This window comes from Passer domesticus, chromosome 10, assembly GCF_036417665.1.
Source record: "Passer domesticus isolate bPasDom1 chromosome 10, bPasDom1.hap1, whole genome shotgun sequence".
NCBI classification, from domain to species: Eukaryota; Metazoa; Chordata; class Aves; order Passeriformes; family Passeridae; genus Passer; species Passer domesticus.
In genome coordinates, this window is record NC_087483.1 from 15949645 (window position 1) to 15973888 (window position 24244).

Sequence of the window (24244 nt, forward strand, 5' to 3'; positions counted from 1 at the left end):
GAATCTAACTGGAATGGAGTTTCACTGGATGTGAATGTGAGGGGAGCTGTTGGTGCTCTTTGCTAAAAATTACTCTTGGTGGTATTTTTCCACTTTATGACACCACAGTTGTAGGTGACTGATCTAAAAATCAGCCTGCCTGTACCTCAGGCAGGGACACGTTGTTCCAAAGATCTTGGCTCATCATTTCCAGTAGTTATTTTTTAAACCTCTCCACCTACACCTTTATTGATCTTTTGGGGCTTTTTTAGGCTCAGCTAAGAAATTAACCTAGACTGGTATTGGCAGACAAATGATGGGGTTTTCATGTAATAGTTGGTAGAATCCTGGTTAAGTATTTTTACATTTAGGCACTCAGATAAAAGCAGCTGATATTTAACTCTGCTTTTCTGCATGGACATAGCTCAGGTGGGACTTTTGATTTTTGTTTCTGAAAGATAGATTACATTAATATTTTCCTGAGTTGTGGATTATACCTCCTCCACAAAGACTTTTTCAAGTCTAGAAGAGCAAGATATTTAGGTTTAAAAACTGTCTGGTACAGCTGGGCTTTTTTTTCTTTTTTCCTTCTAAAGCTCTACCCTTGTAGTGGTTAAGATCAGTGCAATCCACACATTGTTTTTCAAAAGAAGCCCTTATTGGCAGATACACTTCATTTGACATTTACAATAAACGTTTCATGATTCCTTACTGCATCTTCACCTTTTTGGCTTATGCCTTTTTGGGTTTGGGGCATTCCTAGTGAGCACCAGCTACAAAATGCTGTTAAAACTGCTGCTAGTCTAGCTCTTGTCAAACTGCATGTGAAAGACCCAGATAATAAGAAAGTACTAAAGGAGTTGTTACATTTCATTACTCTGTGTCATTAATGTCTTCTTATGTGCTAATGAACCAAAGTTAGGTCATAAATGTCTTTGAAGTATAAGATAATTGAGGGGTTTTTTGGCTTGATATAAAGGGGTAACTTCAGCCTGTTGGGTTTGTAGTGCCCTGAGTACCAGTTGTTTTGCAAACTAAAAATTGTCACAGTAAAATCTACTGTTTAGTTGAGATGGAAATTTCAAAGAATGCTTAATTTCAATTTTGCTACTAAAATGGTTTGGGTAATCATGAAACGTGTAACATCAGTTACCAAAACTCTGCACATCATTTGACATTTCATTTGGCAGAAATGGTGTTGATTTGGGGCTCTCCAGTGCATTCCTGGCTGTGGAGAGCTCCATGAGGGCATCCAAGGCACACAAACACAGAGAGAGAGAGAGCCAGCAGCATATTTATTCTTTGTTTGTTGGTAATATTACAGGATGCCCCAGGAGGCTCCTACGTCCAGAGTCATGGGCCTCCCTTCTGTTTTCTTTTTTCCTATACCTAGCAGCTGTTGATTCAAATTTTTTACCCTTTTTTTTTTTTTTTTTTTTTTGGTCCCAGACCTGGGACACTTTCTGTGTAATTTATAGCATGTAATTCTTAGTGAGAAAATGCCCTAAATGTAAAAATAGTAGTAAGAACGTGAAGGTAAAAACATTTGCTTGCTGCTGTAACTGGAAAACAGTGCACTAAGAATCAGCGTATACTTAAATGATGTCTTTGTGCCTGTGGACATTATGGGAAACACAGCAGCCAAGCTGCATTGTACAGCAGGCGTCCCAATGTGTAGAATTCCCGAGGGGAGGGGAGGGAAGGGGAGAGGGAGCCGGTCAGAAGTGGCCCATCCAGGCAGTGCCCTGTCCCTGGAAAGGACAGGGTTTGGAGGGCTCTGTGCGGGCTCAGGAAGGCAGGAGCGTCCTTGTGCCTCGCTGTGCGCTGGAGCGGCGCGGCTCCCTCGCAGAGAAGGGAGCGGGAGGCGGCTCACGGGGCTGGCTGCAGCCCTGCGCCGCACCACGTCCCGGGAAGCTGCGCAGAGAAGCATGACACAAGCCTTGAAACATTTAGGGAGGGGGCATGTTATTTTAATATCCTTTTTTGTGCTTAATAGAAAAGGGGTTTGTGGTTAATTCTTTATTATCTCCGACAGCAGTTCTCGCTTCGGCTCCTCTTTCTTTAACTGCCAAGCTAGCATTTTCCTTTTTTATTGCTCCTTTCTTCGAGGTTTGCTTTGGAATAGTGCCAGTTATCATTTCCCATTAGGGCAAATATTGCATCAAACTCATGATTAGGGATTTGAGGGCTTGGGAATATCATTCTCTAACATTTGTCTTTCATTTTCAAAGTCTTTTTCTCTCTCTTTGTACACACACATATGCGCACATGCCTGCATATCTGTGGATATACATATGTGTATATGTATTTATAGAGAAGAAGAAAGAGTGAGCTGCATGTGCCTGATTGCACGGGTAGGTTTACATGTATGCATGTGTCTGTTTGCATGTAAAGTTTAAACCTCGTCTCCTAGACAAAGGAAAAGGGAAGAGCTTTCCTCTTGTGTGCGATTTCAGAGGACTCAGAAGGTTAATAAAGGAGAAGAATAACAGATTTGTTTGTATGTTTTGGGTTAAATACTTCAGTTTTGCAGAGAAGGAAGGTGTTAAGAACACACACTGTGAGCGTGGAGATGAAGCCACTGCTAGGGAGCTGCTATCAGTTTTACCGACCCTACAAAACTGGGGAACAACACTGCCTAATTTTTCAGTGTGCCTTTTATGGTACCTTTCCTATTACCTTTACTTGTACACATATAGCCACTTCATGTCTAACACGTCCCTTGAATAAAGTGGCAAAAAATATTACATTTCTAGAAATGAGCTATTCTGCTGTATGAACATATGCTGCACCACTTATACTGAAGAATGATACAGATACTTAGGCTCTGATCTGGACATCCTGAATAGTGTCCTGAATCACTAAAGATGCCTATTTCTCTTGGTTAAATGTGGCCTAAATGTCCCGAGGCAGACAAGAGACTGTGCCGGACATGAGCACTGATTTAGGCTCCTGGCGTCTGGATTCTGGCTTAATCTACCTCTTCCCTTGCTTACCTCCCAACACTTAGGCACTTCTAAAATTTTCCAAAATCTTTCCAGCTGCCACCTATTTCTGATGCTGGCTCACAAAACCCAACACCCGCTTTCAGTACCTAATTTTAGGAGGATTTTTGCAGAATATATTTTTTTTCCTGGTAAAACTTTGCTTACGCCTGGCCTGGGGGAAGGCATGTTACAGGTGGTTCTCCCCACCAGGTGCTCTTGTGGGAATTGTGGTGACGCCTGGGATCTGTGCTCTCCTCCTCCACCACCCTCCTGAGCCCCCTCCCAAAAAAGGGTTCCCGAGAGCCAGGCACCATCCTCCTTCACACCCGGCAAATCACTTAACCTCTCAGCACGTCGGCTTTCGCAGCTGTTAACACGGGGAATGGTTTTATTTCGCCTCCTCTCGTAAAGAGCATTGCGGCTCTCATCGACCCGAGGCCAAGCATTATTTCCACTTACAGATAAGTTGGATTTTGGCAGCTGGTGAGAGGAAGGCAAGCACATTCATCTGGGTAAAATCCCCTGGCTGGAGAAATAGCCAACGGGGAAGTTTTATAAGGCAGGCACAAAGCAATATCAACAATATCCAGAGCAAATCTTGTATCGGAGTTGTTATTTTTGCTCTGACCTGGCAGTGGTCGGCTGGGGAATTGGGGGGTCTGGGAGGAGACTGGAGCAGCAGAGCGGTGCCGGCCAGCTCATCTGGGGTGGTGCTGACACTCACAGCTCCCGACAGGTTCCTAAATACATATATTTCCAGGCAGCCAATTTGCCTCCAAAAAATTTATTCTTCAAGGCTTCTTCCCATCTGCCAAAAGAAAACATGTCATTTATAAAAAACCCCGAAAATTTAACACTGACAGACAGGAGTGCGTCGTTGAGCTACAGCCCTCGGCTTTCACCTGAGCCTAGCACCGGAACCGAGTGGGGAAACAGCCCTGTCACCCACAAGTTTTATGAATAGTCACCTTTTAATTGTTCTTTTCCCTTTATTCACAGTTCACCCTTTCTTTTTTCCAAAAAATATCATACTTACTTCATTAAAATTTCTGCAAAAAATGAGCCCAGGCAAAGTGACTCAGTCACTGTGCAGATGAAATACAATGTCACCTCTTTTCCTGCTCCTAGTACAATGGCTGTAGGTTAAAATCACTACAGTAATTTTAGTAATTTATACTGTAATCCAGACTGATAAACTTAACTCCGTGTTTCTAGCTCTGCCCTGCTTCTTCTGCCCTCCCTTCCCAAAAATAGTCATAATCCCCCCATGGGAAAGCTGTAAATTGAGAAAAGGTACAGTAAACTCCCAGTTATTTTAGAAGTCTTTAAGTGATTAAGGCAAAAGGATGGTTAATTATAATATTCTAAAAACACAGCTGCTAAAAAAAAGTTTCCAGCAGCCACCAACTTATTATTTTGTCATCATCTTAGACATACTTATGACATATGGGAAAAATAAAAGATTAAATCTCCGTCCCCAAACTGCCCCCACAGCCACGCAGTCCTGGAACAAGCAACATCTTCGGAAAGAAGGAGGCTCGGCCTGACTCCCTGCCAGTGTGCGCAGGGGCGGCTTCCAGCCCCACGTTCACTTTCACAGCCTTGAAAGCTGAATCTTCTGTGGGGTTTGCAAAACATCAGCTGGGAAAACTGTGGCTAAATCAAGAGCAACCACAGTTTGCCAGGGAACAAATATCCCAGCTTTGGCCATGCCAATCTTCTGTGCACTCCGCTTATGTTTTCATTTCTCACACACCACAGAAATAGAAAAGTCATTGCTGGTATTGCCAGTGGGGCTGAATTATGGAGCCCCATAAACATTTTCTCTCTGCCTCAGTAAAGAGCAGCAGCCTTCTCCCCATGCCCACATTGTTGAGGCTACCTCAAAAATAAACCTGCCTACAAGAGGAAACCACAGTGGGTTTCCCAGAGGCGGATGGTGCCTTGGGTGGAGAAAGGATTTTCTATTGCCAGTCTCTCCTTATGTCGAGGCCAAAGTGAGTAAGGAGCCCTTGGTGTGGTGTGGCACCCGGGAAGTTGGGTGGCAGTGGGCGACTGTTATTGTCAGCAGTGTTATTTATGCTGATGTTCTTTAAAAAAATCACCCACTTCATTTTAAAACTACAGATCAAGCAGGATGGCTTCTAACTTATGATCAAGGTGGAGCCTGCTGAGGAAACCAGAGACACTCAAATGAAAAGTAGATGTTGCTTCAAACACTAACCAGAAGCTGTGGTTGCATGAGTGGCAGAGCAGTGTCTGTGGTGGCTTGGTGGGGAGATCAGACTTTCTATGAGTAAAGTCTGACCATCCCCTTATTACAACCAAGCCATAAGCAGCTAAGGAATACAGCATTAACCTTTGTGCTGCAGCAATGTACCAGTTATACATACTGCAATATAATTTCTCTTAGTTATATGGGAGGCAGAGATCATGGCTGTGATGGTGTTTGTACAAATCTCTGGTAAAAGAATCCATCCACACTGGGAGAACAGCAGAGTATCTCTCATTTCCCAGTGTGGGCATCAACTATTCTGATGTGGGAGGAAAGAAGGCATGCCTGCCCACCAAAGAAACACTTCCAGCTCTTTAGAGAAAAATGTCTTTGGATGTTTAGAAAAATACTAGCCCATGTTGGTTCCAAACCTTCCAGATCTGTCTGTGGCACATCTCAGAGTGCTGGCATTGCTTGGCATTGCTGCCCCGGCAGTGCCAGTGCTGCAGGTGGCTCTCATGAGACCCCAAAATCCAGGATGTGCCTGTGTGTGCCTTTCTCTGAGCTGTTCTTTCCTCCAGTGTCCCGTCAGCATGGGCTGAGCGCTCACAAATAGAGCTGATAATGCTTGTCACTGAGATTTCAGCTTGAGTCTCAGGAGGAAGGGAAGTTTGGACACCTGGGAAATTACATCCTTCCTGAAGCTAAACATATGCCAGTTTTTCAGTTGTGAGTGTAATGGAAATGTACACTCCTGTACACGGGTGTGTACATACCAGGGGTACCTGGCGCAGCAATACACAAAGCCTCTCCACAGTCTCCCAGTTACAGGAAACCACTCCCAAAGCTTGCTAGAAAATGTCTGCAGGAGGATGTGAAGAGCAAACTGGGGTAGCAGCAGGATGAAGAGCAGTAACATGCTTTCTTTGCCAACATGTTTTTCCCCCTACATGCCACTCTCCATCCCCTTTTTTCCTGTGGAGCAGCTGGGATGTCATGCACGTGCACCAATGTGTACAAGCTTGGTGACAGCCATGCCACCAGCTGGCCACCTGCGTGGAGCTGAAATCCAGCTATATAGAGCACCAGGGGTAATTCCCTGGGGCAGGAAAGTGTCTGATCCCTCCTCCCCACTCTCTGATACCACTTGTTTAATGAAAATTATGCATCAAAGTGGCTGTAGCAGCAGGTGGGATGGTGCCTCACCCCAAAGCCACTCAGGCTAGTGGAGGTGGTGTCCTTCACTATGGAGTCTCTGGGTCAGGACAGTAACAGCAATAACACCATCAGAATTGTTCTCATGGGCTCACAGGGCTGCAAAGCCCACCAGCAGCCACCTTTGGGCTCACACCAGTGCAGGGGAAGGTGTGCTGGCTTTCTGCTCCTCACAAAAACACCTGTCTGCACTCAGGAGGTTTTTCCAGCACTTCCCATGAAAGGCTCATCCAAACACCTTTAGTGTCATCATAGCTTGTGTTAAGTCAGTATAACACAGACCAGCTAAAGTTTATAGTGCTGTTTTTATAGAGGAGCATTTATTTCTTGTATCAACTCTCATGGATGTTTTATCTGTTTTATATCCCATTGAATCCTCTGTGAAACTGCACTAGTTTACAATAATTTTATTACTTTATTAATTAAACGTTTTCCAACAAGCTAGCTATGGCATTTCTTATCATCAAGGGTTCCATTAGTTTTTAATGGTGTGAGACAAAATTACCATTTACCCACATGCAATTTAAGAAGCATCATTAACGCAGAGAAAGCACCAGGTGGGATTTCTAATAGTTACTGTTTCTCATTTTTGTTTTTATTTAAAAGGAATAACTGGTTTTGAGGTTTTTGCTGCAAGGTTGCCAAATCTTCACTTTGTTTTTTATGTTCAAGATAATTTAAAATAATGTTCTTCTATCTCCTTAGGCTCTTCTCCACACTATTTCCCTTATCAGCACATCGCGTGGCGCGTACGCAGTGTCTCAGTGCAGCCGGGTGAGTGTGTTGTCTGCACAGTAATCACCAAGAACAAAGACTCATCTGCACGGTCAGTGAGCAGGGCTGGGGGGCCCCGTGTCACACGTGTGCCTGAGACACTGCCTGGCTTTGCAGGGCTGTGGCAGGAGGGAGCTGAGCCCGTGCAAACCCCAAACCACACTCAGCGCCCACACTGTGTGGCTCAGGGCCCACAGGCGCCGGTCACTGGGTCCCACAGGAGCCATCCCAAGCACAGGAGAGTGGGAAGTGCTCCTCAGCCATGCTCATCCATGGCATCAGGGACCAGCACTGTGAGGACAGGAAGTGGTAACCTGCCTTTTTAAAGTTCTTGAGAAACTTTCACAGTTTGATACTTTGATATTGGTGTTCCTTGCCAAAGACAAGGGAAATCCTCTGATTGTAGTAAGTATTTATCTTAAACAAAATGAGAATAATTAAATGGCACCTTCATTGTTATATTCTATTCAGTTATGCTGACTATTAACTAATTGCTGACTCAGTCCATTTACATGTTAATAAATGTCTACGTTTAAGGTCCTCCTTGGGTAATTTTCTAGGTTTAACGATACAGAATTGCAATCTTTCCCCCCCCCCATGGAATCATTGCTTTTGCTTAATTCCGTGGCCTCCTGCTGCCATGCGAGGATGTGGGTGGTACAAACCTGCCCCTGGCCACGGGCACGCGGTGGGTCCGAGCTGGGGCCTCGCCGGCGAGATGGAGCGCGAGGGTCCAGATGGTGCACGATCCCGTGAACCGCTGAGCGCGAAGCGCGCGGGAGGGTGTTAGGGATATTTAGTGGGATGTGTTTGACAAGGTGTTTCCTTATTTAAAGGGGAGGGGAGGAAAAGGCAGATGGTGTGGCTGTTTCTAATGACATTCCCTGGCTGGGTTTTTTAACAGCAGACATGAGAGGGGCATAAGCACCTGACGCGCCTGTCTGCTTGGATGCTGGGAGGGAAGGGACGCTGACAAAACAGGTCCCACCGCCACCCTGCTACCTGTTCTGCTTATTTAATATGCCAGGGTGCCTGGTGAGGCTGATGGAAGGGTCTGTCCTGGGCCAAAGTCCCCAGAGCCACTGGTGCAGTGTTTACCATGTCACTTTGTCACATCGCAGCCACACAGCTTGGGGGAAACAGCACTTTCCCAGAACCCCACCCTGCACCCTTTGCTTCCCCACTTCCCTCTCCCTCCAGTCTCATCCTGTCTTATTTTCCTTCTCTCTGAGCTCTCTTGTTGCCCAGGTGGCTGTGCTGTCACCGCCAGCACTGTGCAGCTGTGCTGCACTGCAGGCTGGAGCTGCTGCCTGCCCAGTGGCCTCCTGGAAACACCTGGGGCTATGCTCTGGGTGGGAGAAGGGAGAGTGCAAGTGGTGTTTTCCTCTTGGAGGTTTTTAAGCATGCTACAGCCAGAAGTGGTCTGATATTTTTGTATGCTTAGGAGCTTCTATGAAAATAGAAACAAACGCTGAGTTTCCTAAATGGGCAGATAATTGTTCCATAACGGAGAGCAAACAAATGCACAGGGATGTCCTCTGCTTTAAATGTACATTGCTCTGAACTCCTGGTCAGATAAATTTCTAATTAATTTGCTTGTGCAAGACATGGAACAAAAGCTCTGATTATATATTAGAGCAAGAGGTGCAAAAATATCTTCTTTCATTCTTCCACATTATCTTATTTCTTGCCTGCAAAGGGACTCGGGTGGCCGTCCTGGGGGCGATGCCACGGCAAGCCCCAGTGGGAGTTGCCAAATGCCAGGGGGTGGCAGAGCTCCCGGCAGCCTGTGGCAGGAACCCCCGCGCCTGGGCCGGTTTGGAAGCGGTGCCAGGCGGGCAGGCGGGCAGCGCAGAGCTGCGACTGGCACTTTATGCTAATGGCTCAGCCATTATTTATTCCTTTGGAATTCATTACAGTCGCATTATTTTGCGATCGGCTCCTTTAGTGTCACGAATGCACCCGTAGGATTTTTTTCTCGTGACCTAATTAATAATGAACGACTCTGTCTGGAGGCGCCGCCGTTCGCGGGGTTTCGAGGCGGCGCAGCGAGCGGGGCTCGGCGGCTCCGTGCGGGTGACAAACGTGCCGGCAAACGCTGCTCAGCCGCACGGGCAGGGCCGGCCACGGGCTCTGCAGGCTCCATCAGCTCACCCCGGGCCAGCCCCTCAGGCCAGGCGTCCTGGGCAGCCCCAGCTTTCTCTCTGTTCAGAGTACTTTTTTGTTTTTGGCGGCAGCAGGTCAGAGCTGACTCTCCTATCAAAACCAAAGTTGAGCGCCGACCTTGTCTAAAGCAGAAAAAAACTTCAACAGTATTTTGGGGAAATTCTGTCTCAGTTTTCGTTGACCAGTAATATATTTGGGTATTGTAAAGCTGTACAGGAAGAGAAGGTTTTCACTGACAGAAAATCTTCACTATTTTACTTGAAGTAAATATTTTTCTTTGAACATGGTATTTAAAAAAAACCAAAACAAACAAACAAACAAAAACGTAACTTTTTAAAACGTGAAATTTCCAGCAATACATAAAAAGCAATTCTATTTGAAAGCACTGAAGTGACATTGACTTCTCTAATTTTTTCCCTCCTCAAGAACCTTGGCAATACCCAGAAGAGTATAGTCTCTTTTTTCCCCAAGGAAGTTCTCACCCAAGTTTTTTGCCAAGACCTACTTTTATGTGAACCCATGCCATCCATCAGCTCCATTTCACACTGACCCCGAGCCTGGGTAAATGTGGCACCACAACATGGAAATGGCTTCATCCTTCCCTACTCAACACCTCCTTGCTAAAAATGGTTCAGTTCAGCAGCAGGGATGTCAGTTCACACTGATGTCTGGGCTAAGTTCATTCCTGGAGGAGTGGTGCAGGGAAGTCCCTGTCCCTTGCAAATCCATCTCAGCTGAGCAGGTTGATCTGCACCTGCTAAAAAAAAAATAATTTTTTTTTATTTTCACAAAGTCACATAATTTCAAATCTCCCTGTGGAGCAACAAGCAAACTTTAAAAATATTTGTGAAACCCTATAAACAGTTATAATGTTATAAATAATATTTTTGTGAATGCAAACCTACTCCTCTGTTTCCCACAAGCACAGCCTGGGGGGACTGTAAAAAGCAGCATGGCAGCTCCGGGTCCAGAGAACATTTACTGCAGCATTCCAGGGGCTCATCTCCCTCTGGGGTGGTGGGAGCTGGGCAGAGCCAAAGTGGTGGCTGCCAGCTTGGTTTGGGTTTTGCAGCAGGAGCTGTGGTGCTCCCAGCACCCTGGCAGGCGCACCCAGACCCACACAGCAGGGAAAAGCCCACCCGTGAGCTTCATACCTTTGGCACAAATACTGTAGACAACTTAATTTCAGATTTTTAAGGCTAAAGCAATGATCTTGTTTCATTTTGTTACAGTGAATACCTACAGTTCAGGTAATCAACCTGAACTAACAGCAAAAACTGTGTCTAGTTGTGGACTCATTTACAGATACAGCTAAAGTTGTAACATGCTGTGAATTTTCCTTTATGTAGCCATTGTTGCCTACATTCAGAGAGAATGGTTCTCTGGCTCATCCCTCCTGAGAGTTTCAGGTTGGCATAAGACCTTAAATCCTTTATGAACAGCTGAAAGACAAACAACTGAAGTATTTGCTAACATCAAGTCATAGAATACCTTGCACTAATACTTCAGGAGCAAATTTCCTAAAAAAACCCAAAAAACCAAGGTTTTTTTAGGAAAGCAAAGAAGGATTGTTAGAAATCTGTTTTTTTGTTTATGGTGTGACATTTTAAATAGCAAGGGGAAGGGCCTCACCCACTCCCTTTGCAAACCTCCTGATAGTGCCATGCCACTGCCAGGTGGGAAGTCCTCCTGGGCAAGCAGGACCTCCTGCCTGTGCTGGTGCATGCTGCTGCAGGGCTGGATTCTTCCTGCTCATTGCTATTGGCTTTAGGTCCTTACAGAGAAAATTACTGAAGCAAAAGTCCTTTAAGGACCACAAGTGAAAGCCTTTTGTGTCAGAAAGCGCGCAGTGGGAACTCCTCAGTTAGGACATGCCCGTGCAGCTTACTGTGCTTGGCCATCTGATTCCTCTTCTCAGGTATAATCACCTAGGACAGTCCCACAGCAGCATTATTATGTAGAAGACATGGGTGCACAGAGATTTCCAAGGAAAGAAAGAAATAACTGGAGGCCTGAATCTTTCCTTCAGTGCATGGGAAGGTGAAGGAAGTTGTCAGGAGCATCACTGTCCCACCAGTGCACACAAGAGCTACCTGTCCCCACCATGGTGGTGACAAAAAGCTGTGTGACAACATCTCTCTCTTTCTCTTAGGTACATTACAAAACTAAAATGAGTGAAATAAGGTGCCTTCAAAGCCTCAGAAGGAAACCACCAACCATAGTCACTGTAGAGGCTGCTCCCTCTCTGAGAACACAGTGTCAGAAGCTCAGGAGCTTCCCTCCAGTGGGGCCACCTGAAGGGCTGCACATCACCTGTCCCTTTGTTTTTTTCTAAACAGAAATAAGCTGCTCTGGCTGGTGTGCAAAATCACATAACACACACACTTCCTAGCAGACCAGTCAAGTGATGTCTTCTTTGTTGTGCAGATATAGGTACACACATACCTCTCTCCACACCCGTTTCATTATTTGATTGGCAAGAACCTGAGGTGGGTGTGTGGGGAGTGCATGTGTGTTTTGTTTGCTTGTGTGATCACTGCAGAGAAATCCACATTAAATAGGGAATTGGAGACTGTGTTGCTCTAGCTGAAATCCAGCTTAATTTTAGAGCAAATACTGCTACCAAAAGCGCTGCCAGAGTCTGCATTGCACAACTCCAGACAGCATCTTTCACAAAACAATTATATTTTTTCTAGATGTAGTGAAAGCCTTGAAAAAAGTTTACTTGATGTCTAACCAAGCAATGCTGCATCTTCAGATTTGAAGGAGAGCTCAGAAAGTTAGTTTTTTATTATTCTTCATTTAAGTATTATTTTTTAATTGCAGCGTATTAAACATAAAATCTGGTACAATCTTTAAAAATAAATAGGACCTAACTATAAATGGGCCCTGTTGTGTTTTTATCTTTGACAAGCAAGTAATTGCTTCTCAAATTTATCAGTTTGTTTATGCAAAAACCATTTACCAAGCCTAGCTCAAAAGCATCAATTTCATCATTATCATCTTATTAATTTAGCCAAGCTATAACACAGCTGATTATTCCTGAGTAATATCCTCTGCAGCACATCATGTGTGGCAAAACCATCTGTACAGTACCTATTTAATAAATAAACCCTCGGCTAAATGTCTCTGTTTATTGAGAACTAATGTTTATAGAAAATATAATGGAACTCAATAAATAACTCAGCTTCATCAACCTGCATATGAATCAGTATGAAGAACGCTGACATCATCACCTTTCAAGTACCAGAGAAAGCAAAATTACCCAAAAGAGCTATAGAGTCAATATTAAGGCATTAAAACTGCAATGAAGGCATATTAATGCTTAAAACTTCATTGTTGGCAGTAGAATTGCCACCACGGACATATTTTATAACTCTAAGAATACTTAGGCTTTATAACTGTTTCTTTGTTGAGTGCCTTGCACTTAATGTAGTTTTCCACTTTAAATAAAAAAAACCCTCAAGATCTTAAAAAAAAAAAAAAGGGAAAAAGAAAATTGCTGATTCCAAGCATTCATTTTTAAAATAATGCAAACTGCTGATTCCAATTGTTCGGATGGAGGAAAAGGCGAACTTATTTAACTCTATGCTTCCTGAGCTCCTGGCAGCAGGCACGGGGTGTGCCGAGGTGAAAATTGCTCAGCAGCACTGCACAAAGATTACAGAGCAGTCCATGCACAGCCTAAGACATTATTAATAGAATTCCTGGGTTTAGGGGAAAGAAAAATGAATAGAATTGCGGCAGACATTGGGATACTTATTGATTGCTGGTTGTTCCTACAACAGCAGCTCTCACTTGTTTATTTGATTTGGTGCTTTACAACTGCTTCTCTGCCACAAATCAGGCATTTAAAACATATCTCTACACCATCAGCAAATAGTAACAGATTAATTTCTTACAGCTCCTTTCCTGGGGCCCTCTGAGAGCTATTTTTCTTTGTTTATATTTTGCTGTCTTTATTTGTGAGGAATATCACTCCATGCATGCAATTTAAGCAAAGGCACTGCAAGGCTGCAGGCATGGGTGGACATCCAGTCAGCATCACCACGTGCAGTCCCCCCAGGTGCCTCCAACAGGTCGCAATTCCACAGGAGACAACTCTCTCCTTGATGAATACAAAGTCCCGTGACACTGCATCAGTAAGGCTGCAGCTCCAGCTCTTGTGAGGGATCAAGGACACAGTGCACATTCCTACAACTCCTCGCAGCACTTCCCTGCCCGCAGGCAGGGCCACCCTCCCCGGGGTCCCTTCTGCTGGGAGAGAATGGATCAGAGGGACCAAGTGTAAAGCACAGAAAACATATTTCATAATCCCCTCATTAGCGCACACGTGATGGGAAACACTCAAGGGTGTGAATATTTTTAACACTGTATGTGTTTACATAAAAAATGTGATTTACACAAATCTTCCTTTGCTACGCTGTATAAACGTGCTACATGGATTAGAACTGGTCCATCATGCCCTCCAGGGAGAGACAGAAAAGGGACACTGAGGTCTGAAAAACCTGCTCCTTTGCTTCCCGTGTCCAAAATGGCTTGAAAAAAAAAAAAAAAAAGAAAAAGTGAATGTGCTTCTGAGTTATGAAAAACCCACATTTTTAATTCTTGGAGCATTTTGATCAGATAACTAGAGAAACAAAGCAATAAGCAAAAAATCCCTAATGAGTACAAATCAAAAATCAAACTGGGGGAGCCCCCAGCCATCTCTCTCAGCTTGCAGACTGCTGTAGCACCCTGAGGTCCAGCTGTCCCCCACTGGACTTGGGATGAATTCACCCCTCACACCCTGCAGGCATCAGGAATCAGCAGCACATCCCGCTGCAGCTGCCTTTGTTAATTGTCATTCGGAGAGGGTTTTGGGGAGCAGTTGTTGGCCCCTCAGCCCGGGAAACTGCTGCTGGGCAGCAGAGGCAAATCCCCACACACTGGCCACCTGCAGCCCCCAGGTCCACTTTTCCGAAGGACTTCCAAGCTGGCAAAGGACAGGAGCATCACCGCTCGGATCACCACCAGTCAGAGCATCCCTGGCTGGATCACGCTGATCTCTGCTAGTGACAAGGCTGACGGAAACAAGCTGGGTGCAATCCCACATTAAATCATCACGTCCGAGCATCTCAGGCACTCTGCAAGTGCCTTGAGTTTTTCCCATTCTCCTCAACTTATGTTGCACATATGCAGCTCTTGTTTGCCTTCCTGAATAAAATAGCAGATCCACAGCGCTTCGCCGCCTAATGAAACTGAACATATTTAGAACATATGTGAGCCCGCTCGTCGCGAAAAGAACCATTTGTGGTTAACGAAGAAAGTATTCATGGTTTTGCTGCTAATTGCAGGGCGGTCTGCGTTTTCTTTCTGAGGAAAGAAAAAGGTAGCGCTGCAGTTGGAAGCACACAATAGAAGCATGGCGCCTTTTTTTTGCTGAGTTTTGATGCCTTTGGATCAGAGAATTGATCCATGGGGCAAGGACATGGATGGGGGAAAAATATCATTGATAATCCTTATGTGGTTGTACATCAGCTGAAAACCCATATGTTTCTTTTAATTATTACTCACACTGCACATGAAAAAATGGGATCTTTTCCTTGCTCAAAGTCGATGGAGGTTTGCCATCTATTACAATCTAGCAGGATCTGCCAGAGCTGGAGACTGGCAGTTCCCAGCGACTCCCAGATAGCAGCACTGCCTACCACAGCCTCATGACCAGGGCTCTGCCATGGCTCAGGGATCAAGAGAGTTCTCCTCCTCTCCTGGCTTCCAAGATGCTATTTCTTGGCCTTAAGGTTTGCTGGGAACTCAAAATGGTCATAAGAAATGTCATGAATGCAATATATTAGACAATTTACTGGAAGTATAACGCATTATTATACATCACCATGTTTCAACCTACTGTTCTGTGGCAGGAACCAAATCTCCACTAATTTTGGAGTATTGTATCAACACAAATTTTTCTAGCTGTTATAATTTTTTGAACATTAATTAACTGAAATGTCTTATCTTACCCTACCCTCAAAGTTACCCCTGAAGCCTCCCTTTGCTTCTAAATAGAAATAATAACTTTTTTCTTTCAAAAAGAGAATTAAAATGGTGATTGATATCTCCTTCAGAAGTATAAACTGCTACATCTTCATATTATGAAATGTGAAGAAAATATTTTGTCGCTATCTTTACCAGATTCAAAAATTCATCATGATCTGTGGCTTGAGAATACATTAGTAAGTGAACAAACTGATACAGAATGATCACAGAACTGGCAAGTCCCAAATGAACCCTAAATTAGAAGCGCGTAAACCATCAGTGCACTTGAAGGGACCAATAAGAGTTTTAGCAGGGAGAAATCAGGATCAAAATATGAGATAAATGCTGCAGGGCAGAATATACAATTTTAAAGGCTTATTCATGTGTTATACAGAAAGCTGAGCTGATGTTACACAGTCAGTGCTTATGTATCTGCCTGAGTGGGAGGCTGACAATTTAATTCAGAAAAAGAATTTAGGTTTTGAATGAGTTTGCACGCATACAGAGAGTCGAAGCACTGAGGAAAAAGGCTTAGGTCCTAATGAATGACTATTTTAAACAGCTGAAGTTTTAATAAATGGTTTTGGTGTCCCTGGCTGCTGGCAAGACTGCAGTTGCTGTAGAGAGTCATGTGGCACACTGGGACCAAGACCAGCACCATGGCAGCCTTGGGATGCAGGTGATGGCATTTCAGCTGGTTGTGTGAGGCTTCTGCCAGAGCCACTGGATTGATGGCACTGAACATGTTCCTGAAGGGTGCTTTAATTGACAAAATCCTGGTGGCTGCAGGTGAATAAGCTGCACAGTTCATGGGCAGTGAAAGGAGAGGGAGCAACTGAGATACAAAATCCAGACAAGACACTAATTTTTGCCTCAATATTTTATGAAGAGTAAAGTTTCCCTTTTTTAGCTGCCTGGCTGTTCTTAAAGAGTACCCAAAAGGCAAATATTCCTGATTACATCCTTCTGCCCCACTGATCTGACAGTCGCACATTGGTCTGCAGACCAAAACCAAACTAACGTGAATGACTTAAAATAAAGTGCACTCTTTTGGGTGTTCCTAAATAGTGATTTACGGTGTATTATCACTGAGACTATGAGCATGCCATATAGCAACACCATGGCAAAGTACAGCCAGTGTAGAAAAAAGTTCAGGGCTTGGGCTGGAGTAAAACCACTAACAGGACACTCCTGGTGGGGAAAACCTGGCTGAGGGGAAAACAGGCTCTCCTTTGCTTTCCATGAAAAACCAGTATGCTTGTGCTGGGTGCAATAACCTTACTGCAACTGAGAAGGAAGGTAAGGGGATCATTGGAGCAAGATAATTGTAATGAAGCAAGACTAACACAGCAGCCTTCGGGCAGCTGAAGGTCCCTGGCCATCAGTGTGTCTTGTCAGGCTCTCATCCCTGGCTGCTCCTCACCCCAATCACTGACCAAGGCAGCAGGGAGCGCCGTGCCACCATCACAGCGTGCGTACCGAAATAGCCTCAGCAAGGCTGTTAAGAAACTAAATTACATCCTTGATGTCTGCTGACTTCCAGAGGGCTGGTTTTGTTTACAGGATGGGTAAGAGCCAGTGGACTCAGCTCAGCAAGAATAGAAACCCCTCCATTACTGTGAGGCCGGACAACAGATGGCAGGAAGGTCACGGGCTGGGTTTGTAACCACAGGGCAGCCAAATGCTGACCTGGTCTTTGGGGACATACAGGCTTGGCCAGCAATTCCCTAATCACCCTGTCACAGGGGGCATTTTGGGTGCACTGCTCTGCACCACCTCACTGATGACACAGTCGCTCAGGGCACCCGGGGTGCAGGTGGCCCACAAGGTTGTCGGCGTCCACCCACGCTGCAGCAGGCGAGAGACACTCGCAGGGAGCCCGAGAGGTCAGGAACCGCTCCCTCTGGGCTATTTCAGGTTGGTGATTGCAGGTTGTGGCTTTTACTCCCCTCTGCCATTTGACTCAAATGTGGTCGGATGGTGAGAGCAGCCAAGGGTGAGGAAGGGCTGTGAGGTTGCTCTGGGGTCAGGCTCATTTGCAGTAAGAGCCACCGACGGTGTCACCGGGAAGGTGAATGGTTATCTGCCACCTTGACATCAAACACAATGGTGCTGCTCAGTGCTGCTTCTGCTGGGGCTGCCTGGACCAACACACCCCAGCACTGCTTTTTCCCCTTCCATAGCCACCTTGCAGCTGAGGTTCCTGGTTCACCCAAAGCTTGATTAATTCAGCTGGGTCTTTCAGCCCTTATGTACCTCCTGACCAAGGCTCTTCTAGCTAACAACAGCAGTAATTATGAGCTCCTGAGTGCAGACCATCACACTTCCTTCCAGCCAGCCCCCTGACTCTGGCCATCCAGCTGTTCCAGTACCACATTCCACTCTGCCCACCCCAGCAAATTTCATGGGGACATGACCACATTTGTGTCACAGTAAACGGCTAAAATACAGAAACAGTCTGGTCCCAAGAAGGATGCTTAAAAAACCAAGCAAGTAACAACCCTCTCATGCCACACATCCCTTTGAAGTGCATGAAGTCACTGTCTCTGCCAGCATGGATGTGGGGATTACTGCCTCTGTGTGATGCTGCCCATCAGCTCTCACTCCCTGATTCCCCTCCTGCCTGCAGCACCGCCATCACCAGGAAAAATGGGGGCAATTATTTTGGGGCCACTCCACAATTACGTTTAATTCTTAGTGCAATATGCCCTCACTTTTCTCCCTCTCTTTGTTTTCTTTTTCTTTATTCTTATAAAGAATTGTGTTTTGTTTTATTTTCCTTTGCAAGGTCTATTGCAGCTTCAACAGGAGAAGCTTCTCTTGCCTTTCGCATGATGCTTCATAAAAGACAGTAGCTCTTGAACGTGGAGTGAGTCAGAGAGCATTATTTCTGAGGTACCTCAGTAATAATGCACACACCATCCTCCACAGATAAGAAAATAATGTCATTGCCAGGTTAACTGTTGCTTGAGAAATACAGAAGCCCTGTTCCTGGAGGCAGCTGTTCTCTGTTTGATGGAGAAGCACACAGGTCGCTGTGGCACACCAAACTGAATTGCCAGGCTGCAGCTTTGCTGGGGAGCCCAACAGTGCAGAGGGCAGCCCTCCTGCCTGGTTCCTGCTCGGATCTGCCATCAGCTCCCTCTTCCTGGCAGGTATCTGGCATGGCCAGGCTGTGACAGGGGTGGACTGCAGCCCCTGTGGGGTGCCTTACAGCCCAGTGCTGCTGAGCTCCAGTAAGAGTGTCACATTCTGACCCACAAATACCCATTTAGGGTTCTGCCCCATTGGCAAAACTGTTTTCCATTGGAAACAATAGGTTTCTCTGCTTGCCAAAAGTAGAAATCACTCCTATTGAAAGGCACTTGACAGGAGTGTAAATAAATAGAGATACCTTGAAACAGAAACATTGGAGGAAGGTAAATTGCTGAAATCTGTAACTCACATGTCAGATCAGATTTGTGAATAGTGAAGAACATAAACAAGTAGATGAGAAGAACATGATTAATGAAAATCAATTAACTATGCAAGAGGGGCTTTTACTATCTGAAAGATAAATCCAGGTGAACAGACCCTTGCCAGGTGCTCTTGCAAGGGCAGCCAGGTAGGAATTAAGGGTGGCTGGGGCCAGGCCCCTTTTTCCCTTCCCTCAGGACAGAGGAACTGTGCCAGGTAGCACACCAGGGATGCACCAGGCTCATGCCCTGCCCTAGGATTCTGGGAGGGCTGCTGGCTCCCAGAGCATGTGGCTGACACCTGCCTGGGGGTTCTCCCTCCAGCCCCTCTTCTCCTGCACCAGCCACTCACCAACAGAGCCCTCCTCTCCAGCCTCAGTCCCAGCTCACACCAGAGCAGCATAGCTGCAGCCAGACAGAAAGGAAGTGTCCCTCAGTGCAGGAAGGTGATTAAAAACACAACCTAAACCTCTAACCCCGCACAGCCACCTCCTCTCCTCTGCGGCCCCGGTGCTTTGGAGTGCTGTGGGGTGGCCTCGGGGCTGCTCCCCACGCCGGGTCCCTGGTGCAGCAGGGGGGCCTTGCCCGGCCAGTGCAGCACAGGCTGACCCTGCTGGGATGTGGCACAGCAGGGCCACACCACACCCACGGGATGGGGCAAGAGCTGCGCTGGGCTGCACTCGGGTTTCCCTCACCCTGCAGCTATAATTAGATTTCTCGGTGTTAATATGTTGAATTAAACACCTACTTCTGGGAGGGGAGGAAAACAGAGGGTTGTATTTTTTTTCCCCTCTGCAAGTAAGCAATTTGCTGCATGCTGTAATTTGTCTGCATGCTGTCCCTTTTTTTGGGACACATGTAATTTTGCTTTGATGAATGACACACATTAGTGATAGCCCTCCTTGCCGGCCGGGCAAGTAGGCACTGACAGCCCGCGGGACGCTTACAAAGAAACTTTGTCAGCAACCGCAGGAGCCACGGCCTTTCCAAGGAAAACAAGCTGGGAGAATGGGGTTACTGAGGGACCACGCTCATGGCAGGTCAACAGGGATGCTCTGCAGATGAGGAAACCCGAAGGGCATCAGCATCCCAGCAAGTCATGATGTTGATGGGATTTACCCCACAGCCCCTATTTTTATGTCAAAGGCGAGGAATGGCAGCAGGGAGATGCTGGGGGAGCGGTCTCAGCAGAGGCAGGCTTGTGAAGGGGAGGTGTCAGGGGCAGAGCGATGCCAGCCAGAGGGGGCCAACCCCCTGGCAGGCGTCACTTTCCCCTGAGGTGTGCCCCATAAGGGCTGCCATACGGGCAGCAGATAAAGCACGTGCCATACCCCTCCCAACAGGGGCCGGGGCACGGTGGCAGGAGCCAGAAGCGGCGCTTTGCTGCACAGCCTGCCAGTGAATCCGTGACTCCCATCCAAGCACTGCACAAGTGACTGGCAGTGGGGGAAAGACCTTATGGCATGCAACAATATTTGGAAAACATTTTTTTTTAAAACCTCAGGGAAGAGAAGACTAAACATCTGAGTTTTCAGTTAATCGGCTCTCTTAAACAATGAGCTTCAGCTCTTCTGACACATACATGGGATGGCCTTTTCTCACTGAAACTGAGACCAGGGGCATACACTGAAGCAGGAGTCAAAGGGACATAGATCTCAGTGCTGCTGGTAGAGTACTGCTGCCTCTCTAGTTGTTTAAAATGCTGAGAGGAAAGTGTGTATTTACTCTTAAGGGAGCTGAAGTATAAATGATGCAGAGGTGCTGCCTGAGTATGGGTTTAGTGCACACCAGGAATTGAGGAGGGATTCTTGCACCTATGGGATGCTTTGCTCCCAAGCTCCCTGCAACCAGAGCACAATTTTGACCCCCTGACTGAAGGAAACAGGCTCTCCTTAAGTACCACAAGAAACACAAGTATGAGCAATTCCTTGCCAAGCGGAGATGATCATCTCTCCATCACTCAGTTTTAAGGAGGGCTGGCTGTTCTCTCTGAGAGCCTCTCACATCATGGTTATCAGTGCTGGAGTGCACTTAACCTCTCCCAAACAAAGCCAGCCTGGATCAAGATGGGCTCTTCAGCAAGGGTCACTTGTCCCCCAGTTCATGTCACTGCTACCAAGCCACCAGGTAGGATGAGTTAGTGCATTGTGAACTCACCACAGCCTTCGCTCATTTGGTAAAATGAAAGATACTGAATCAAAGATCCCACAGTTCCTTGCTCTGTCACTTAATTTTGCAAAAATGAGTCTTACAAAGACAGAGGAAAATAAACATCTTAAAGTCAGAATACAAAGTTGGTTAACAGCTTGTGAGAAAGTTTTGACATCTGAAAGCAGGACCCGGCCCAATTTGCTGAGAGGTTCCTGCTGCAGGGAGAGCCTGCAGGGTGGGTGAGTCCTGCTGCCAGCACCTTTGTGAGAGTCCATCCTCTCACCATGGTCTCCTTCCCTGTGACGTTTTCCAAACTGATAAGTAGGGCTGTGCAGTGCCCTGTATGGCACATGGGCTGCTCCTACAGCCAGGAATGGCTGGCTCAGATCCCACAAGACCGTAGCTGGGCAGGAGGGTGGGCAGCTGCTGCCTCACCAGCAGCCAGGGTGTGAGCAGGACACACGTCCCCAAAAACAGGCTCTGCCACGTGCAGATCTGTGGTGATCTGTGCTGGGTAATGCAGCTGCAGTCAGGCCACAGACAGAGCATTTTGGGTGCAGAGCAGAGGGGAGCTGCAAGAAGCAGGGAGAGCTGGAGACAAAACTCCACTGGACCAGCTGGATGCAGCCACCTGTGCATCACCACACTGGGGATAGGAGGGCTGTGCCTGTTATTCTGTGGAATAACAGGGCCCAGGGTCTCCAGAGGGATGGGTGGTTTGGGATGATTGAGTCTGCAGAGTTTCTCAAGCCCTCAGGGATCAGACCTACTGTCCCAGGGGCAGTGCAGACATTGCAGGGGTACAGTGCCAGGGCCCATGGGAACAGGAAACCTGGGCAGCGCATAAACAAATCCCAGGCAGCTCGAGGGTAAATGCAAGCTGAAAAACATCTGGGGAAAACTAATCCAAAACACATATGGTTTTTCTTTGCCCAAGTGATCAGGAAGACGTGTTCATTCCAAATAACGGTGTCCATGTAGGGACTTGTGCCCTCACCTGGCTGCTGCAGCCTGGGGATAGGGAGCAGCCACCACTGAGGCGGTCACAGGAGAGCCCACGTGGCCTAAAATGACAGAAGTGTTGCAGGGGACACCACAGAAGCAGCTCTGGGGGTCAGAGGAGCCCTTGCAGCTGAGAGCACGTTGGGGCAGAACAGAAATACTGCTGTGATTTCTCAGCAGTGTCCTTGTAGCATCAAGAAACAAGGGAAAGGGGCTCCTCGTGCAGGGCCCAGGCAAAAGCATCGGAAGAAGAGAGGGCTGATAACCCAAAGTGTTTACAATCCCAACGACGACATATAAAACTGCTAGCATTCAACAAATCTGGTTGATATCATTCCTTCCCCCTCAGGCAAGAAGGAAACCAGCTCTTTAAGACAGGACGCCTCTATGCAGCCAAACATAACACCCGTTCTTGTGCAAAGCTTTGCAGGAAAAGATTAAAACATCCTGTTGTTTCCCAAGCCTGCTCCAAGCCCCCTCCCTGAACAACCACACTGCGCCCCACCAGTACTGCAGTGTGTTCCTGGAGGGGATCTGGGGATGAGGGGAAGGAACAAGCAGGAGATCCCTCAGTGTTCCTTTAAACTTAGCTCAGTGAGGTGGGGTCTGAGTGTCTGCAGGCTGCACAGAGCAGCCTGGCACTCCATGAGCTGCCTGGCCTCACAGCACGGAAGTGAAGGTTCATATTTGGTACCAGATACACACAGAGCTTCTTCTCTAGCAGGAAGAGAAGATGACAGTAGTGTCAGCCAAAAGCTGTGCTCAGATGTTCCCCAGGTAGCATGGCAGTAGAATGAACATGTGAGTTACCCCAGCACTTTCCCAGGCTCATTATTTCCCAGCCAAGTTCAGCCCATGATTTTGTCCTTCTCTCTTGTTCACACATGGGTGCCTCACCACACAGCACTTCTTAGATCCTTCTGCATAAAAATTGTAATTTTAAAATATTTCGAGCTCTACTCTGGAAAATCTGAAAAATTTGCACCATTGAAAACATGCTGGAACTCAGCAAGTTTATGTTTTTCCTAGCCACTGTACACAAGAGCCGCAGTATGAGATGAGCTGAGGGCAAGAACTTTAATTGGCTGAAATTGAATCAAAGTTGTATGAGAAAATCTGACCAGAAATGTGACCATATCTGGTAAGCTACAAATGCTTATTTCCTTCAATTTCTTCATATCACCATTCTCTGAGTAAAACCTGGTGCTTGCTGCACCCAAGGACAGAAGTGGCAGAGGATCATCGTGGCGTGGGGGTGGCACTGGGCCAGTGGCACAGAGCTGTGCTCAGGCAATGGGCTGCACTGATGGCATCAGACTGCAGGAAGGACCAGCCGCAAGGACAGCAGGCAAATCCCACACGTGTCTCTCTACCTCTTTGGATTAAAGGGTTGGGATAGAAAGAGAAGACACCAGCTGGTGGGGGGGTGTCATGCTTTGCTGGGCTCGTGCCCAGCACTTGGCTCCTCTGTTGGGGCACCAGTGCCCAGCGGGCAGGAGCAGAGGCTGCCTCCTTCTTCCTCACTTTCCCACAGTTCGGCAATGCAGGTTGCCAGAAACATGCCAAGGTGCTCTGTGCCCCCTACCTTCTGCAGCTCAGGGGAAAGTAATTTAGTTAGCATTGCCAAGATTTAGACATTTACCACCAGCTTGTCTGGCTGGTTGCCTCCAAACATGGAGCCAGAGGGATAGCAGCCTGCAGGGCATTGTGGTCAGCTTTTGTGAATGGCAAGAAATGCTTCAAGACAATGGAAATAAAAGCATTGTGGGAGCACTGGATGAGAAAGCTGGAGAAGCTCCACATTGTTCCTGAGTCCCTAAAACATCTCCTTGGATAGCACAATCGTATTTAAGAATGAGAAATAGAGGGCAAAGATTATTTTGAAGTGTGAAATTAACAGACTCTTCACCTCCCGTCTGGGGAAAACTTTCAAGGCTTCCAAGGATAAAGAAAAGGACCCAAGGACCTGAGCCACCTGTGATCTGCAGACGCCACCGCTCTGCCGATGCTGGAGACCTTGAAGCGAGTAAGTAGGGACTCTCAACACCATCAAGGGACAGGGACGAGGAATCTTTTTACAAAACACTGAAGTGCCATTGATTGCCAACACAATGCCTGAAAAAGCTTCGTGGCAGGTGGGAAATAATCAAGAGGTGCTGAGGGGTCTGCCCCTCCCAGCTCCATGGGACTGGAGAGGGGTCAGGGGCTTCTCTATAGCTTTAGCCCTTGGACACATCATCAGGGAGCTGGGCACAAGCAAAAAAATGGAGCACAGACACCAG

General features: G+C 46.7%; 2 long non-coding RNA genes across 2 annotated transcripts in view; one reads left to right on the top strand and one right to left on the bottom strand.

Annotated features, from left to right (window-relative positions):
• Window positions 1-7754, top strand: part of LOC135308694 (uncharacterized) — a 29843-nt gene extending 22089 nt beyond the window's left edge. The window contains exon 4 of the long non-coding RNA XR_010369077.1: window positions 7102-7754. This is a non-coding gene — a long non-coding RNA (uncharacterized LOC135308694). The remainder of the gene's footprint in view (window positions 1-7101) is intronic.
• A 223-nt stretch (window positions 7755-7977) lies between these two features.
• LOC135308699 (uncharacterized) overlaps window positions 7978-24244 on the bottom strand; it is a 232651-nt gene continuing 216384 nt past the window's right edge. The window contains exon 11 of the long non-coding RNA XR_010369081.1: window positions 7978-10093. This is a non-coding gene — a long non-coding RNA (uncharacterized LOC135308699). The remainder of the gene's footprint in view (window positions 10094-24244) is intronic.